Source organism: Microtus pennsylvanicus, chromosome 16 (genome assembly GCF_037038515.1).
Source record: "Microtus pennsylvanicus isolate mMicPen1 chromosome 16, mMicPen1.hap1, whole genome shotgun sequence".
Classification (NCBI taxonomy): domain Eukaryota; kingdom Metazoa; phylum Chordata; class Mammalia; order Rodentia; family Cricetidae; genus Microtus; species Microtus pennsylvanicus.
In genome coordinates this window covers 11,751,464-11,768,584 of record NC_134594.1, presented here as the reverse complement: position 1 = coordinate 11,768,584, position 17,121 = coordinate 11,751,464, and the positions used below count along the sequence as shown (strand labels likewise).

General features: G+C 39.4%; 1 protein-coding gene and 1 non-coding gene across 6 annotated transcripts in view; both read right to left on the bottom strand.

Annotated features, from left to right (window-relative positions):
* Window positions 1-17,121, bottom strand: part of LOC142836509 (EGF-like and EMI domain-containing protein 1) — a 626,698-nt gene that overhangs the window by 251,508 nt on the left and 358,069 nt on the right. The window lies entirely within an intron of this gene.
* On the bottom strand, window positions 8,269-8,396 carry LOC142836686 (small Cajal body-specific RNA 4). The gene has a single exon (XR_012908152.1).

Below are 17,121 nucleotides of genomic sequence, written 5' to 3'. Positions count from 1 at the left end.
TGGGAACAGACTTGCATAGTAGCCTGGTGACCTATGTAGTATCTGTGTGAGACCACACTGGACATTATGCCAGAACCTTATCATAAGTGTGTTTTTCTCAGTCCATTTATAGTACCTATCTTCACAGAAGGTGTCATGTACTTTACAAAGAATTTCAATGTAGTCACATTTGATTTTTATTTAGCTTACTTTATTCCTCAAGGAGATTTATGCATGTTTTATATTGCACGCGACGTTGACTTAATTATCACCGGGAAAATTTCATCAAATTGTGTTGTGCTTAAATATGTCTAAAATAAAACAGTTGGAGTCAGACCCTCAAAGTTTGAACCAACACCAGCTACTTAGTCATGTTGAACTGAACTGCCTTCTTGACTCCCAAGGATATCCACTCTGCTGGCCACGGAAGTCACAGAAACCAGACCCTCCCCACTCCACATATTTAAAAATCCAAACCTGGTTAACAGGAAGTGTTCAATTGCTTTCTGCTTAATTTAAATTGAACAATAGCAAGACTATCTTCTGATACAGCCTATTGTATACTTTTCAATACAGAAAGCTCAAAAACAATCTTGATTTCCCTGGATATACTTTCATGCAATTCTGTTATCTGTTAAATGTTGGCTGAATAATCTGAGGAAAAGTTAAGCCCCGATGCCTTAATCTGTTGACTTTCCAGTTGCACACTGACATTCTATGAATATAAGACACACGCACACATGTGATTCAATGGTATTAATTTCTACTTCTTTCTAAAAAGAAAATGAGAACATATGGTACATGTTAGGTGACCTCATGTGCCCACAAAAATACATGAAAACATAAAGTTTTGTTATCAGTTAAAAATTTGCTGGGTTTGTAAGAAAGTATTTGAAAGTCATTGACTTTGAAGATGGTTCTGAAAACCAGGTCAACACTTAGGATTTTAAATTGCAGTTTTATAAGACTCAGGCATGATAGATTTCAGGCTGTTTCATGTAGCCAATGTCATTCAAGGTTGCAAATAAATTTGGTCTTTCAAAAGCAAGATGAATGACAAAATTCTCTGACACACAGCAAGTCTTCCAGGTTTGTCGTGACAAAAGTTCAATGATACCATCAAGGCTATCAGTCCATCTGTAATGACAAACTGCAGTCTCTTGGGGAATTAAATATGACGGCAACAAGAGCAGCACTGCATTTCTCTTACAGGACAAAAATCATAGTACAGCCTGAAAGGAGGAAAAAAAATATCTGCATAAAGCAGCTATTAATTTTTCCCTTTAAGCAAAATTAGTATATTTGGTTCTTTGTATGTGATCATTTTATTAAATGGGGCATCTATCTCAAGTTTCATGCTTCATTTAGTCTGTTGTTTCGGTGTTAGTGAATTTTCATATAGATTTTAGAAGCTTGACAGCTACAGTGAAGAGAGGTAGTGACATCAGAGCAAAGAGGCAAGAGGAGAAATGTTTGATTTTAATTCAAAATTTTCTGCAAACTAAATAATATATGTCCTCCGGCTTAGCATGCATACTATTGCTTTGTTTTGAAGGGACTTTGTGTTTCCTTTCTGAAAACTTCCACGAAGTGTATGTAAACCTTACATAGCATCTTGATTTTGTTTTTTGAAACAGGGTTCCTCTGTAACTTTGGGGAGTGTCCTGGAACTAACTCTTGTAGACCAGGCTGGTCTTGAACTCACAGAGATCCGCCTGCCTCTGCCTCCCAAGTGCTGGGATTAAAGGCGTGTGCCACCACCACCCTGCTATCAGCTTGGTTTTTAAGCAAATAGGTTTAATGAAGTTATGATCTATAGATCTGACTGCAGTCAGTGTCTACAGAAAATCAGTCTAGCTGCATTTAGGTGTCATGTTTTAAAACTTCTTTGCAAGTTAAAGTGACCTATTGCATCACTTCCTATCACTAGCAAATTTGTGTTTGCCATGTCTTAGATCCCTCTAATTTGTTGACATTTTGGATTACATCAAAAGTACATAAAATATCTCTTCTGAAGATTATAGATAATATGTAGAAATGACTTCCAGCTACAATTTGTCTTAGGTTATTATTACAATGTTGTAAATGTGGTCCCATTTAAAAATCAGCCTTATTCTCTCTATTTCAGTCACTAGGAAACAAAGAAGACCTCAGAAAAATTATATAGACCTCCATGAATCTCCTGAGGCTCAATTGAGTGTCTTCTACTATTTATCATCGTTGATGAAGATAGAAGGAAATAAAAACCCATGCCATCAGACAACAGGGCACCAAACTTATGGTTCTGAGCACCTACTGTTTGTTTCTATACTGTCATGAGTGTCAGGTCACATCTCTGTTCTCACTCATTTCAAAGAGTGTGACAGTCATCCACTAAAATATTGAGTACTGTAGCTATGAAAATCCCCTTTCCCTTTGAAATCTATCCTGAGTGCTCTAACTGTTGTGAAAAAAAATGCCTTGTTACATTTTCTTTCACAGAAAACTATTTTAAAAAGACTCAGCAGTTTATCCAGTGAAGAAAATTGATGACAAAAGTTACAAAATAATTCCACACTGGTTCAGAATTATGTATAATAAATGGTTGTTTACTTAGTGGTAGACTCACAGATCACACTCTTAGATCACAATCCTCTGCATGAATGGTGAACTGGAACCAAATTCATCAGGCGTAAGCAAAAGAGCGAGTGCATGCTTTACAGCTGCATTTATAGTAAAAGAGAACACACCCAGGTGGGCTGGTATCTTAAAGGCTATTGTTTGAAGGAGCTCCCACAGCACCTCCCCCTTTTGTTTAAATAATAGCATTCTGAATACAATATAAGACTATATACACTAGGAACAGATATCAAGTATATGATTAAAATTACAATCAACATAAACAATATTAAGCAATAAACATATGATAAACGTTTTAATAATCATTCTATCCTAAGGAGTCTAAGTCTTGTATTAGAATTGGCCTGGCTAGGTCAGTTGGTAAAGCATGAGACTCTTAATCTTATGGTTGTGGGTTAGAGCCCCACATTGGGCATCATTTATTGACAGAGGATTCTGTCCCATCCAATCCTACAGTTGTTCATTCCCAAAGAAATACACAGAGTCTTACATTACTTATAAACTGGTTGGCCTATGAGCTCAGGCTTCTTATTAACTCTCATACCTTAATTTAACTCATAATTCTTGTCTGTGTTAGCCACGTGGCTTGGTACCTTTTATCAGCAAGGCATTCTCATCTTGCTTCCTGTGTGACTGGGTGACAACTGCAGATTGAGCCTTTCCTCTTCCCATAATTCTCCTGTTCTCATTACCATGCCTATACTTCTTGCCTGTTCACCCTGCCTATACTTCCTGCCTGGCTACTGGCCAATCAGCATTGTATTAAAACCATACAAGTTACAAATTTTTACAGGCTACAAGATGATTGTCCCACAGCAGAAAATTGTGGAAAAAAAAAGAGAAAAACACAGGATACATGTTCATAGAAGAATTTTACCATAAAGTGCTGCATTAAATATACACATGCACTGGGACTGAGACAATTACAAAGGCTACATCCATGTAGTACAGCCTACTTGTTATTTTAAAGAAGTTTAATGAAAGTTATGGAAATACTGTAACTATAGCATGCTCTCTTTAAGCTTGTCCTAGCTCACAAAGCTTGCAACAAATCATCTCACTAAGTAACTAGTTTGAAATGTTATTCATCTTCTTAACATTGTTATCACTTGTTCATGGTTAAGATATTGGCAGTTTAGCAGGTAAAGGCTCTTGCTATCACACATGAAGACCTGAGTTTTCTCTTGAAGACCTACATGGAGCAAGGAAAGGACTGACTTCCTCAATTTGTCCTCTGACCCTTAGGGGTGAACAAATATGCCTGTGCACATGCACACACACACACACACACACACACACAGAAATGCAATAAATTTAAGATATTGGGATACATTTGTGCTTTTAGAGCCGAGGATGTGACCCTGTTAGTAGAGAATGCATCAGCATGAACAAAGCCCTGAATTTAATTCTGAACACTGTGTAAAATTAAATGTGGTGGCAATCTTCCTGTTATCTCAGACTTGAGTAACAAGTTTGAAGCCATTCAGGACTACACTCTATAATAGATATAGAATATTTGATGTTTTAGAAGCTTACTTGAAACTGAAAATGTCTAATGAAATAAGCAGTTGCATGTTAACTACAGTGACAGTCAAGTTAAGGACATTGTGATGGTTTGAGTCAGAATGGCACCATATGCTCAAAATTTGAATGGTTGGTCCCCAATTGTTGGAACTGTTTGGCAAGAATTCGGAAGTGTGGCCCTGTTGGAGCAGGCACAGCCTTAGTCTGTCACTTCAAAAGCCTACTCTGGGTGCAGGTCACTCTTCCTGCCTGGAATTTGCTGATCAGATATAAGCTCTCAGCTACTGCTCCAGCACCATGCCTGCCTGCCTGCTGCCAATCTCTCTGGTATAGTAATTATGGACTAACGTTCCAAAACTGTAAACAAGGCCCTAATTAAATAATTTATTTTATATGTTGCCTTGGTCATGGTGTCTCATCACAGTAATAGAAGAGTGGCCAAGTCAGATGTATACTGGATCTGAATTGCAAATCTTTCTTTTATTTAGTTCATGTATCGTTTTCCCTATTCTGCATCTGTAAAATGAGGCTAATGACATTGATACCTCCTCTATCAGTTGTTCGCGAAAAATTAAATAAATTATTATGTAAAATTGATGACCTGTGAAGGTTCAATAAACTAAACTTCCAGTAAGTAGTATCATCATTTCCCCAATGGTAATTACTTAAAACTTTTATTCTCCTTTAAAATGTTATTCTATTTATAGTAAAGTGATCTTCTAAAACAAATTGCCTTAATTCAAATTCTTTGTGCAGTTTATAAATAATCCTCATCAATTTACTGCACAAAAAGTTGTTCCATTGAACGACATGATTTATGTAACACCTGAGTTTACTGTACTTTCATCAGAAAAAGTCACAGGCACAATTATACAATATAACTAAAAAAAAATCTTATAAAAAAGTAAAAGTAAGCTGTGAGGTGCAGTGAATAAAAGCACTCACTTCAAAGACCTCCTAGAGTCTTGAGTTTGATCCCCTGGGCTCATGCAGAAATGGTGTATACAGTGACCCACACCTGCAATCCCAGCCCCAGGATTTTCTCTGTGTCTCTCATTAATACATAAAACAAATAAATATCTTAAGGTTGAAATAATTCATCTTTTCATTTCTGTATCCTTTACATTTCTGTATGCTATCAACAACACAAGTATAGTCATATACTGTGATGTAATGTAAATATAATTGCATTATATCACTTTATAAAGTATTCATTTTCATTAGAATTTTATACTGAGTAGTAATTGAAGTTCACAAATCAGAGAGACAAAGGATAATTATGCATAAAAGGTTGAATAAAACTGTCTGAATTATGATGGTGATTCTAGAAACTTCGATTGTAGAACAGTGTTACGTGATCACATGAAGAGTTACAGGGATCAAGCTTGCTGAAAGAGGAAGAATCAGCCTCCTGTAGCCATGAGCTCCCACACAGGCTGCCCAGTCCCATATGGCTAGTCATGGATCCATGTGCATATTGACAAAATGAGTAGTAGATTATAAATTATCTTTATAATTATTATAAACATTAATAGATTATAAATATATTCATGTGTACATAAGTATATAGATTCAACAAAAATGATGAAAGCCAAGGTCATGAATTTGGGAGTGGGGACACTGGAGGAGTTAGAGTTAGAAGTGACAAAGATGCAGTACCCGTGTGTGCAGTTTTCAAAGACAAACTATTCTAACACTCAAAAACAAAAGGAGGAAGGCAGGGAAGGGAAGGAAGGAAGGTGGGAGAGAGGGAAGAAGGTCGGGAAGGAGAGAGGGAGGGAGAGAGGAAGACGAATAAGTCTCCAGAATGAAGCACAATGTGCTGTCCCAAAGTCATCTCTTGGCCAGCTTCCCAAATGGTCTTGCATCATGGGCTCATGGCAGTCACAGATATGACATTTGTGTGCACTGTGTTTTACACAAAGTACTGATGTATCCTGAGACATGTCAAGGAGATAAATTGTACCTGTAAGTATTTGTTCATGAAGTAGCCTTTTATAATTTAGAAAAACCTCTTAGTTGAATATATGACAAGTGCAAATAATTCCTGGATGGAAAACTCAGCTATTAATTTATATTTTATAAAGAAACTGAGACAGTAAGCAATCATTCTCAGTACCTTATTTAGTAAATGTCATTATGTTTATCCCACAGCTTCCAAGGAGGGAGACTTTATTGGTTTGGAAGTTCATCTTCAAAAGCTTGCTGGTTTCTACGGATGCATGAACTCAATAAGTTGTTTTAACTTAAGAGGAAAGGCTGTATTTTCTCTCACTATGATGTGAGCTTTCTTCCTCAAAAATAAGTTTCCTTCTCTCATCCCATCTGGTTCATCAGAAATTATTGTCTGATTTAAAATATCAGTTTCCATCCAGTATGAACACACATCAATACCATTGGCATTCAGTTCACCACTGCAGTGCTGTGCCATGCATCCCAGTCACTGGACAGGCAGCTTTTACAGCCCTGACAACTATGTGTTTGTGAGCTCCTAAAACCACCTTTTAACTTCCTTCATTTAATTTTCTACTTTAAAATGGAGGGGGATAAAGCCTTAGTGAAAATATTTCTTGAGTCTCAGAAGATTGATCTAAAGGAACAATTTTTTTCTTTTTTTTCTTTTTTCTTCTCTTCTTTCTTTCTTTCTTTCTTTCTTTCTTTCTTTCTCTCTTTCTTTCTGTTTGCACATCTCCATGTGAAGGGTGTGAAGGTGTGTTCATAAATACCATATACACCAGGACATAGAAAGGTGCTATGGAGCCAAAGTTAAAATTCTGACTCCAGCTCTGACTCCAGCTCTTCTTGGTGACGTATCTATTAGTGCCTCTGTATAAGGAAATCACCCTGAAATTCAGTGACTGAAACTACAGTTACTTTGTTATCTGGAAGGTTCTGTGGGTTAGGACATAGAAACAGGCTTGTCTTGGCAATCTTAGCTCCAGTTCACTCTTGGGTGCAGTCAAATTGTGGCTGGAGCTGGAAGTGCTAGAAGATGCTAGCCTTTGGTTTCTTCTCTTCCTCCTCCTCCTCCTTCTCCTTTTTTCCCTCTCCTCTTTCTAACCACCCCCCCCCACTCTCCTTTAAACTTATGCTGCTCCTGATGGTCTCTTCCTTAGGGTAGGTAGCTCGGTAATCTCAGAGCATGCCAACCATGGACAGATGGATTGACAGAGCTACAGAAGGCCAGAGTCTCAAAATGATGCTCTAGTGGGTGTGGACCCTCAGTCCTGAACTAACCTTGGGAACACCCACAGCATCACTTCCTGCTACATACTGGTTGTTTCTTAGGAGACTCTAGCGAAATGTAGATTCAAACAAAGGGATGAGGCCCCTCTTGATGAGGCACGAGCACAATTGTTGAAGCCTTCTGGGAAGGGTGCTGCTATTACAGACAGTTCTTCTTCCAAACCCTAACTTTATACACTTTTGTCCCTTGTCTACAAAGCAGAAGTACCCTGTAGTGCTTGTTCAGGTTTTCCAGAGATTCTAAGAAGATAATCCTCTTTCTAAACATTTACAACAACAACAGAATGACACCCCATAAATTTAAGCCTTTATTAATGCCTTTGCCTCTCAGCGTGACTATCACTCCAGCTTCAAACCTTTCCTTATTTTTTCCCTGAGTTTTCACCCCCTCTACAAACTCACCAAAGCTGTGAAGTTAGCTCCTGTCTATAGAGGCCTCCAGACTTCTCTTTAGTTATGTATTTGTATGCATGGATCATCTGTGTGTGAATCCTGCTTCTGAAGACTCTAAATCCTCGCCCAGTGGTACAGGTTGGCTTGTTTGGGATTGATTTAGTCTACAGTAATGATGCAAATAGCAGAAAAGATATATAAACTCTGACCAATGGTGAAAATGAGGCAGAACAACACAGCGATCACATTGTAAAGAATGCCTGATGCTAACTCAGGTTCACTCTTTTTACAAGGTTTCTTTTTTTCCCCCCACCTTGAGATTTTCTGTTTTTTGAAAAGTGAAAATATATATGAAAAGTAATAACTCTGAAAGACTTGATAACTAAACTAGTTACCTGACAAATTTGTATGGTTGGTAATTTCTTTTTTACAGTGTTGAATTATCATACTCACTTCTCTTTAATTTATGTTTAATTTAAAAAGAATAGCACAGACAGAGCTACTGGAAAATGGCGGGTCGTACAGTCAACGCTGTGGTTTTCTCCAGTAAGGGCTGTTTTCTCCACCCCTTTGTCTAGGAGGAGTGTATCAGCCAAGTCCTGCTTCATCAGACTCAACCTTCTTGGTCCTCCAGTTTAACAAGGTTTCAAAGGTTATGGTCACCTTAGTAACAGAAAGAGAGATGGCCAAGTTAAACACCTGGCTATGAGTTGGAAACCTTAGGTCGTCAGTTATAAGGAACATAGAATACCTTCTTATGACAGAATCTCGGACCTAACTGGTATTTCAGCGATCACCTCTCTCCTCACAGAGGAATCAACACTGCATTTCTCTCTAATGCAATGAAATCTGATCCAAGAACAGCACCCATATCAAAAAGAAAGACCGGGGCTCCTTCTAGACTGAACCACAGGCCACCAGTCCTGCAAAGTTTTAAGTAGGACTTGCTTTCTTGCTCTGTGCCTAATCATTTAAATTCCATAAAAAAAAAAGAAAATCACAGTACATTAAAATTTCAAAAAGCCATTTGGGAATAATACAACTCTAGCATTCTCATTTCCCGGGAGCCCAGAGATATTTCAGATGAATTTGCAGTTGAACTCCAGGAATGTCAGGTCTCAGGAACAACAGACGAAGAGGCTCTAATTAGCTGTGATGAACACTGATTATAGAGCACGGATATAACAATGATTGCAAAAGAAAAAAAACAAGAGGTGATGCGGCGGTCCTCCATATCAAGTGGGGCTGTGTAATTAGAGGAATTTAATCCCAGCAGGCAAATGGATGTATTTGTATTTGTGCCATTTTGTGGCTTTGTAGCAGGGAGTTGCTCTTTGAAAGCACAAAGGCGATGGAAGCATACTTATTCCGTGTGCTTTATCTATTATCTATTTAATTTGTGTTTTTTTGTTCTTGGTCATTTCCTGCTTCCTTCTTACTCTCCACAGAAAATCCATTTCCTTCTCAATATCTGGTACTGTTACCTGATTAGAGCGATCTATTTAGAACAGCCCCTAATCGTTCTGATTAATAGAAGAGACATAAGCTCACAAGGAAGAGGAGATGCTATTTTTATATGAAATAAGTGCTTTTAAGTCAATGCTGTCTCTCTCACATCTCCAAAACACAACAAGAAAACTGTGCCTGGCAGTGACGCCAGGGACGGTGCTGATGTCCAGAAGCCCTGCGAGGCTGGCCAGAGTATGACTGATCATAAACAAATTTCTTAAATGTAAGAAGCCATTGGTTGTCTGAACTGCCACAAAAGGACCAGTCACTTGTTAGGAGATCATGGGATTCTCTTGGGCAGGAGCCTCTCTTGAAAGTCACTGTCTTTTGATTCCCTGATGGCCTGATGGAAGAGATAGGAGAGGAACAAGGACCACACCAAGTCCTGCACAGTACACAAAGACAAAAGCAGCTCACAACAGCCTTAGCTACTGATAGCAAGTTCCTGCCGCCCTGCGGATTGCTCACAAAGCCCCTTTCCTGGGCTCTTCTGCAATTAGGTATTCAAGCTGGAATGAAGAACAAACGTAAGATCTGTTTTTACATTGTAAGAAGTTATTGTTGGTGAAGTTAGATTGAGTGGCATAATTCCTTGTTGTGACAGATTGTCTGTGTTTGCTCTGAGAACACCGTGTAAGTATAGAGAAGCAGCATAAATTGTTAGGCACACACAATACACGCCACACATCCATGTGCTCTGCACCTTCTTTAATATTTCTATCTAATAATTCTCTAGATTTAACCAGTACAATACAAGCATAGTCACTCATATGAAAATTATACCTCAGATTTTACTATCCTACAATTTAAAGCACAAAAATATCCTCTGATGGAAAGCAAATTATGCTGCCTGTGATTTATGAAAAATGTGAAGAGAACGCCTCATTGTCATACACATTTACTAAAGATCTGCTATCAAAGGCACTTCGTAATTCCTTTTGGGGGCACATATTTGTAACAGAAATGATCATACATCCACAATGATATATACATAAACCAAATATTTCTAATAAGCTCCTGTTATATGGCAGGCAAAAGATATGGACAAAGCAGGCCCTGGACAGAATTGCCAGGGTCCACTATGCTCAATGGGTCTCAAGGCCACAATGATGCAAAGAAGGAAAACACATGCAATAGTGTACGGCCTTCTGCTGCACTGGAATAATCAGTGAAATTTACTCATTAAATATCAGCACTGTATACAGACCAAAGCATTCAGGGCTGACCTGGGCCTCGGCCTACTAGTTTGGAACTTGTTGTACATTGTGGCTTCAGCCTGGATTAAATGTGCTATGGACTGGCAGTGACAAGTTGCGATCAGTGGGTGGTCAGGGAAGTCCTAGAGCAAGACAGACAAGTTAAGAGTTATAATTTAAGAGTTGACATAAATTGCTATGCAGGATCTTGGCAATTTAAATACACAGTAATCTTTTCTGATGATACACAATTACTCACTTTTCTGGTATCTGCCTGATGGTTAAACATGAGGTTAAAACCAAAGCCCTCAGTTTCACCCTAACATCGTCCCAATATCCCACTTTTTGCTGCCAGAACATTACACATAACAGAAAACAGGACAAAGTCTACATGGCAGCTTTGTAGTCTGCACATTGAATGGAAGGGGCATCCTTCCCACAACTAAGGAACCTTTCCAGGAGCTAAAATCCTACCACCCTGATACTCTGCGTAGACTTTGAGCTTTCTGCCTTCCCGGGGACCCATCTGCAAAGGAAGTAGAACATGTCCTTACCCAGAGGATGGCAAACACTATTGAGTTCCACTCAGAAAACAAGCAAAGACAAAATCAGCATGATGGTTGCCTTAAGCTAGGAAAAGTAAGTCACTGTTTCCTGGTCTATTTTTGGAGAGAAGGGATAGGTGAGTGCCTGAATCAGAAACCAAGAGGAGCTAATAAAAGCAATAAGTAAAAAATGATGGTTTTGTCTAAAAATGTATCACCCCGATTTTGACCAAATCGCGGGTAAATTCCAATGTTACTTTCTAAAGCCTGAGTGATTACAGGAAAAAGATTCAATTCCCCAGCCCCCATCTTGTCAAGCTAATTTTTCCTCAAGGTTGCTGCATGATCATGGTTCTAAGAGTTAATGGTGTTCAAATCCCTGTTTGCATAAGGACACATGTTTTTACTGTTTTATTGTTAACAATCTAAACATTCCAAAAGGGGAAAAAAAAAACTCCAGGAAATTGTGCTCATGACCTGGGAAGCAGAAAATCATGGCAATGTTCAGGGAGTCTTGGCTTCTGAGTGTAGTAATATTTTACTCACTTTTTTTCTACACGTTTATTCTTAAAATGTTCTCATATATGTCTTACAGTCTGGTCAGATATCTCTAGTCTTGCTGTCCTTGGTAACTGTCCCCACTCTGTCAAGGGCACCCACTTTTGCAACATTCCCAGACATATTTTTTATTTTATTTATTTATTTTTTTGTCGGTGTTGTTAGAACAAGTTTAGGATGAACTGCTGTTATTAAAGACTGGTGTTGCATATGTTTTTCCTGGGGAGACATGAACAAATGCTCGCACTCCCTCTGATAGAGCAGCCATGACAAACAAAAACAATCCCAGCAAAATCCAACCTTTTGTACAACTAAGCTGTTTATTGGACTTAATTACAGGTCATGGGTGAAGGGTTTCTCATAGGATCATGGGTGGGTACATAACACAAAGCCTCACCCCACATAGTGGCAGATGTGGAGTTCCTTGTCTGCGGTGTATATAATCTAGCATTCCATAATATCACGAGGCCATGTTCATTGAGGGCAGAATTACATAGAATTGGCTGGGAGATTTATGAGGGAGCAGCCTGAACCCCAGGTGCTGGACCAGTGACCTCATCCTTTTCTCCTTCTGTAAGGGAGTATCAACAGTCAACAGGCCTCACCTCAAGAATCTCTTTCAAATGATCACAGCCTCTCCGATGAATGACAGCTGTCATGCTGGAAAGTCAGTACTCCATAACTTGCTTTCCTGCTCACTAACAAAATAGGACAAATGCAAAGATAATAGAAATAAGGAAAGGTATTCTTCAAAATGAAGAAGAGAAAATGTGATACTGTCCCAGCACTGAACCAAAGAAAAGCAAGGGTGGCAAGAGCTGTGGGCCTACCACTGGCAGCTGGATTGGCAGAGCTGGAGGGATGGGATTGGAGAAGAAAAGTGCATCTCAGAGAAAGGGAGAAAGATGTGCCTATGATAAAAATTAAGTTCCGTTTACAGTCTCATCTGTCCCTTAAGGAGCACCAGGGGAAGAAGTAATTTCAAAACTGCACCTCCTGTGCTTCCGCATCAATTTTGATTTATGATAGGTACTGGTATTTCAAATATTACATTCCCTATAACTAGGAAAGATGAGGAAAATAAACTGTCCAAACTAGATTTGAGCTAAATCCTATTCTGACTTTTCAAATAGAGAATAATTTCAGTAAGAGTAAAGGTCTTTGTCAAGAGAGGAAAAATAGACACTATATTTAGCTCATCAGAGCCAGGATCAGGGTAATTCAAAAACATAGCCATCTGAAACTTGGCATAGGATACATCCTTTAAGATATGCTTACTAAAAGGGGAGATATAAACAAGAAAAAATGTGTCCTAGAGTGAGAAATTTGGTAAAAGCCCACATGCATGTGTGCCTTTACAGATGCACACACACTCACAGAGGCATACTCACACAGATGCACATACTCACAAATGTGCACACTCACAGATGTACATTCACACAGATCTGCATACACTCACAGGTGCACACTCACACAGATGCACACTTACTCACAGATGCATACCCACAAATGATGCACACTCACAGATGCACACACATATAGTTGAACACATACTTACAGATGCACACACACTCACAGATGCACACACATACAGATGCACACTTACAGCTGCAAACACTCACAGATGCATACCCACAGATGCACACTCACAAATATGCACACTCACAGATGTAAACACTCACTGGTGCACACTCAGAGAAGGACACACATGTAGTTGCACACATACAGATGCACAGACACACAATACAGATATACACTCACACAGATAGGCATACATTCACAGATATGCATACATTCACAGATGCACACACATACAGATGCACACTTAGACATATGCACACTCACAGATGCACATTCACAGATGCAAACTCTCACTGATTCACACACAGATATACACTCACAGATGCAAATACTCACAGAAGCACACTCATTGATGCAAACACTCACTGATCCACACTCACACAGATGCAAACACTCACAGATGCACAATCACATAGATACACACTCACAGATGCAAGCACTCACACATGCACACTCGCAGATGCAAACACTCAAATGCACACTCACATAGATACACACTCACAGATGCAAACACTTCCTGATTCATACTCACACAGATGCACACTCCACTCACAGATGTACACTCATACAAATACTCAGAGATGCAAACATTCACAGAAGCACACTCACAGATGCAAACACTCACAAATGCACACTCACACAGATGGACGCTCACAGATGCATACTCACAGATGCACACTCACATAGATGCACACTCACACAGTGCTAGTTCAGAAGGCTGAATACTAGAAGAGACTTTCCTTCCCACAGTTCGTGAAGGAAAAATGCCTCTCACCTTTGACCTGAATCCTGAGCTCCCAAAGACAACATTCCTATTAATTATAATCCTCTGTCTAGTGCTGGAAAGCTAAAATCTAAACGGTTACCAAGAGTGGTTGAAGGGTTCTGCTTGGCTGAATTGGGGAGAGTTGGTTTGAGATCATCATCCATCCCACAACTGTCGACTCTACAGATTTGTGGCCAGCCTATGTGTCTTTGAAACTGGACATATAAAGCATTCAGACAAATAGCAAGTCTATAACTAGACTCTTCCCAGGCAGGAGGATCTATTCTCTTAGCTCATGTACTGCAAGTACTCTTCCTTTCTGTCTTCTACTCTCTGCCCCCCCATCACCAGCCACCGATGTTGTGGCTCTCTTTCCTGTTGTGAGAAGCTGTAACTGTACAATTTGACTCCAGAAGGTACTAATGAGCATGACTTTGCCCCTTTGTGATTTTATTTTGGCTTCTTTCAACAAACCAAGAACAGGCTGCTTCTGCCTCCAGAAGGGAAACCCAAGAATATTCTCATTTACCTTACTCACAGCTCTTATGACTTGTCTGATTTGGGGGAAGGTGGATGCACTAGCAAAGGAAATCAGCAAGAAATCAAACCACTTCCCAAACTCCCAAGTCTATAAAAACACCTGTCTGATTTAGCTGTGGACTCTGTAGGTTCATAGGATCATTAGTTAAAAGGCTGCATTTTCAGGATTTCCACTCTCTGGGATGTTAACTTTCCCTCCAAGCTCACACCAGTGCCGACAAGAATTCAACTTCATGCACATTTCCTCTCATTCATAATTCTGCACGAATGTACAAACTAAACAAATACAAATAACACTACTTAGGCTGGAGAGATGGGCTGGTGGTTAAGAACACTCATTGCTCTTGCAAAGGACTTGAGCTTGGTTTCCAGAACACATATTAGCCAATTCATAACAGCGGGTACTTGTGCTGTAGGAATCTCCTGGCTTCCATGGGCACTTGGACTCATGTGCTTATACTCACACATGTGCACACACTTAAAAACAATCTAGAAAACACTGTTTCTTCTTGTAGATATTCCTTCATCTTCTCATTTTATCAGAACTCTTTTCCTGTATCATGTTTTATAGATTGAGCTATTTCTTGGGTGTTTTCTCTGCAAGCCGACATTTGCATCTGCAGTTTTCTGAAAGGGTGGCTTCACATTACAAAATGTCTCCTCAGTTTGAGTCCAGTCTTCTCCTTGTAATTTGTTTTGAGTGATGTTTGGAATCACAGAAAGTTCCTGACTTGATGCCAGCTTCCCCACTGGCCTCCCACTCAGTCTCGTTGTCTTCATCTTTTCTATCTGTCATGCTTATGAATGGCCTACGCGATTCTTTGTTTCCAGGCTAATTGTCTTAAAATGTGCTCGCATCTTCGTATGCTCTTGCTCTGGTGGTATCAATAGTTTGTCCTCCACCGTCACTTTGAGTCTAAATTCCTTTGTTTGCCTTACGTCGCCCTTCATCGGTTTGTGCACAACAGCTCTTTGTTGATAACCATGTCTAATCAAGATTAATCCTTGCAGCCAAGACCCAAGGGAAAAAATGAGAATATATGGGGTATAAAAATAGAAGTGAGACTCTTCATTCTATTTAATTTTTTTCTGCTGTTAGTTGTTGCTGCTATTGTTGCTGTTGTTGTTTTGACAACTTGAAATAGCCTAAGGTCATCTGAAGAGAAGGGACCTCAAATAAGAAAGCAACTACAACCATTTGGCCATATAGGGGCATTTTTAGATTAATGATTGATATGGGAAAAAAGCCCACTGTGGGTGGTACCAGTCCTCAACACGTGATGCTGAGTTATATATAAAGCCTACCAGTAAACTATGAAAAGCAAGCCAGTGTGTGGCACTTCTCCATAGCCTCTGATTCATTCAACTCCTGCTCTTTGGTTCCTGCCTGGAATTCCTGCCCTCACTTCCCTTCATGAGTGACTGTACAACCTGTAAGTCAAATAAATCCTCCCTTTCCAAAGTTATCCTTGGTTAGCATTTAGAATTTTTTCTTAATTTTAAATATCAGATTACCATTAGAATTTCAATGCTTATTCAAGAAAACACCTTACTTCAAGTGGAAACAAAGTTTGAAGAGAGCCGAGGTGTTCATCATACCATTCTGTGAAGGTTTAAGTACAGCTTTCCCCACTTACTTTATTTTGAAAACACACTGATGCTTCCCACTCAGAAGAAACAGGTATGAAGTATGAAGCTGCACACAGATTTAGTCTGTGGCTGTCATGAAGGACATTGGGAAAGGGTAGTGTTTATGAGCTCAATTCTTTTGTTAATACTTCCTTAACTTTATGTTAATGTTGCTTTTTTGAAGGCTAACCCACAGAGAATGTCATTACCACTGTCACTCGGGGTCACAAGTCTTCCTGAAACAAAACAAACACGAATCTTTCATAAAAGTGTATCTTCAGATATGATAGACAATAGATAGTATGAAAGAAAGAGATTAAATCTCAGTTCCGCTCACAAAGCAGATGCTTAGTGAGACGGCGCTGTTCACAGTGGAAATCATCAAGTCTTGGAAGTGATTTTAGTATGTTCAAAGTATCGGTTCTCAACCCGTGAATCTCTGTCTCTTGGCACGGGGGGGGGGGGTCACATATCAGGTAGCCTGCATACAAGGTGTTTACTTTATGGTTCACAACAGTAGTAAATAACATTACAGGTATGAAGTAACAAGTAATTTTATGGCTGGGGGTCACCACAACATGAAGAACTATGTTAAAGGGTTGCAGCATTAGGAAGGTTGAGAAGCACTGGTCCAAAGAAAAGACACTCCATACCCAGCTATACTTCCCCAATAGTTGATTTAAACTAATCCTCCGCTGAAAGAAATAGATAACATCTGTGCCGTGGAAGCCTATTAACACGCCCCGCAAAGGTTCCACGGAGCCCAGAAGGAGAATGGATACACTAGAAAGGACAAGCGCCAGGAAAGGGGTGTACCGTTTCCACAGTGTATAGATCATTCACTTGTTCTAGGACCATCTCTGCTGCCAACCTTGACTCTTTAGGCATGGTTTACAGTGGCTGGATGAAAAGATATGAAACATTCTGATACAAGCTTTCTGGCCAATGACTTCCATTTCAGAACAGACCCACTTAGGGCATCATCACTTTCGCAAACAGCCCGAACTCACCAGTTTTGTTAGATGTAGAAGAGCAA